At 42.1% G+C, this 3194-nt stretch overlaps 1 pseudogene; it reads right to left on the bottom strand.

Moving 5' to 3' along the window:
* Window positions 1–1199: 1199 nt before the first annotated feature.
* LOC147005613 (protein tyrosine phosphatase type IVA 2 pseudogene) lies at window positions 1200–2539 on the bottom strand (annotated as a pseudogene).
* Window positions 2540–3194: the final 655 nt, after the last annotated feature.

A 3194-nucleotide genomic window follows, 5' to 3' on the forward strand; every position in this document is an offset into this window, starting at 1 on the left:
AGATGTCATCCATCCTACTGGACTGGCAGTCAAAATCCAGTGATTGCTGCACTCAAGGCTTGTAGCAGGGTACTGCTGGTTATAAACACTTAGGTGAAGAGGGTACACAGAAGTGCCCCTCCATTTGCTTTGTCTGGTCAACTGCCTTCTGCAAACAAGGAAAAACAGCTTTTCTGGACCAACACACTGAGCAGAGAACCCACACCACTGCCACATGATGCCGTGAGCGTATGCTGCTCCCTGGGCTGCCTACTGTTGCTTTTCCGCCCTGTTACAGCGTGTGGACGCAGACTCACTAGGCAAGGCTAGCTCTGACAGTGATTTTTCTTTTTGAATCTCAGAAGAATCTAGTATTAACAAGGTGATAGGTGGTTACACTGAACTGTACAAATAAAACTGTACAAGAATAATTTGGAAAACTATGGGCATTTCTCAAGACCAAAATACTATGAATGTTCTGTTGCTCCTTTGACTATTTCTGAAATCGGTCCTGAAATTTTAAGATACCACTTTTCCATGACATTGTTAGATAGCAGATTCACAATCCACAGTCCTACACTTGAAGAAACATGCTAACTCTCCTGGAAACACCAATGGCCTCCAGTCATCTCTGCAATAAAGTTTCTAGGAGGCCCACTTGTTTCACTGTTGGGAAAAAGGATTCTCTCAGCTAAATTACAGGAGAAAGACTCTGTTTAGGATGTCATTTCGTCACCATTTATAAAACCAAAGGTTCCCGAGCCGGGCGTGGTGGCGCACGCCTTTAATCCCAGCACTCGGGAGGCAGAGGCAGGCGGATTTCTGAGTTCGAGGCCAGCCTGGTCTACAAAGTGAGTTCCAGGACAGCCAGGGCTATACAGAGAAACCCTGTCTCGAAAAACCAAAAAAAAAAAAAAAAAAAAAAAAAAAAAACCAAAGGTTCCTGGCTACCTCCCACACCCTAATGGTAGATCAGGGGTACAAGGAGAAAAAAAAAAAAAACTAATATAAGCATCCATCATCAATAGACTAGAAACAGCCTGGACCACAGAATATATGCGCCACTGCCTTTTCTTTGCTTTTATTTATTTATTTATTTATTTATTTATTTATTTATTTATTTTTGTTTTTGTTTTTCCTAAAAGTGCCCAGGTGGGCTTAAGGCTGCCAGACACACACACATCTACAGCAACAAAGGTTGCTTTCTATTCCATCTACGTGGATCAGGAGAAAGGAGGGAGGCAGGAAGAGAGATGAGGAAAATCTACCTCCCCCAGATCCCACCCACCACAAGGAGACCTATGTGCCAAGCATAATGGAAGTGTGTGCTCCCCAACAACTGGCTCCACACTGGTTAATATTGTGCTGGTTTTCCTCAGACATCTATTTTGAAAAAGCTTAAAAAACACAGGAGATTTTGAAATAATTCAATCCTGGCAGAAATCAAAACTAGGAGCAAAATCATCTTTCACTAAATTAATCCCCTTTCCTTTCTTTTTTTCTTTTCTTAAACATTTTATTCGTGTGATAGAGGGATTTCTTTATCGCTTGCCTTCTTCTCAATCATGAGGAGCTGAGGAGTACTGAGTCCATCACTACTCTGATGACACAGGTAAGAATCCAGATTCACATTTCCAGGTACCAAGAGTTCCCTCTAATGCCACGATCCAGCCAGCCTTCCTCTACTTCTACTGAACACAGCAGTGCCCATTGGTATCTCTGAAGCGTAATCTCATCTTAGGTCGGTACTTCTCCAAGTAAAGCAGCTTTTTGGAATTGAATGCTCCTCTTCTTTTTTGTCTTATGAATTGAACAGCATCTTCATACTTCATTCCGCATTCAATCAATGCAAGTGCAACTAGCACAGGAGCCCTTCCCAATCCTGCAACACAATGCACTGCAACACAACAGCCCGGTTCTTCACGAAATTTGGTTTTTAACAGGTTTAGCTAATCATCTACTATCTGATTAGGGGGTGGAGCTCCATCATCAAACAGCCAATCTAGAACGTGGATTCCTCCTTTTTCAACTGGAGCTTTATCATATGTAGCATCACAAACTCGAACCAAAGTTGTCACTCCGTACTTCTTAAGTTCCTCTGTGAACTTGTTGAGAGTCGCATTGGTGGGGTTGTGAGTTATCAGAAAACGCATGTTCTCATAAGAGATGTCCACAGGGGCTGGACGGTTCATTATGGCAAATAAAAAGTGTGAGCGTGCGTGTGTGAGTGTGGTGGGAAAAAATGGGGGGAGGAGGAAATCAATAAATCTTGAAATGTTTCGCAGCAGAGAACATTAAAAAGATCACTAAAATGCCTATTATTGATCACGATTTTCTCTATTCAACTTGCTTGTTCCTTAGGAAGTTTCTCTCTTCAGCACAGGCAGAAGTATTAAGAATCAACTTGAATCCAAATTCAACTTGAGCCTCAATGTCTGCAGATGGATACCTTCAGCTTCCAAAAAAAATCCAACTACACACAAACTTTAAGCAGCCTTTACACTACATTTAGGCACTAGTGAGACAAGTTAAAAGTGTAGGTTATTCTCCACTTTTGTTTACTTGATGCTTAATTTACTGGAGTCATTAAAAGAATACGCTTACAATTTAAAATAAATAAATAAATAAATAAAAAGCCTACTACTTCTGAGGCCAGTCTCGGTGTCCAGAGTCCTCAAGGCAATGTTAATTATGGCACGTATAACCCCAAGCTCACTTGTCAGCGGAAAGGCTGTGCTGAGCCTGGCAGAAGTCTGCCCTCACGCTCAGAATCGCCATAAATGTGCAATGTATATTCCAACGAAAAACCTTCTCCCGCATTCTTCTACACTCCCCACTTTGTGGAATTTAAGGAATCCAGAATCACATGATTTCTAGAGAAAGCAGCCAACAAACTTCCTACTTGGTTATGCTAGCACCCTTCCTTATTCACAATAGGTCAACAGTGAATTTAAACTAGATTTTATTCATTCATGCAGCCAATTCTGGAGGGAGCGATAGTGGCCCCAATGCCCTGAAATACTAATGTTCTATACAACACCAAGTCATGACCCGTGTCAAAACCCAACAATCTGCTGAGGGGCAGGGGCGTCAGGGCCAGATCCTTAGTCAGGAAACATTGTAGTACAATGGGATCTTTAAAGCTCAGCTGCCAATGAGTTACAGGGATTTCTGATGGGAGTGGGCAGACATGCCACCCAGATTGCTGAGAGGAA

Source organism: Mus caroli, unplaced genomic scaffold (assembly GCF_978045245.1).
Source record: "Mus caroli unplaced genomic scaffold, Mus_caroli_1 scaffold_3, whole genome shotgun sequence".
Taxonomy (NCBI): domain Eukaryota; kingdom Metazoa; phylum Chordata; class Mammalia; order Rodentia; family Muridae; genus Mus; species Mus caroli.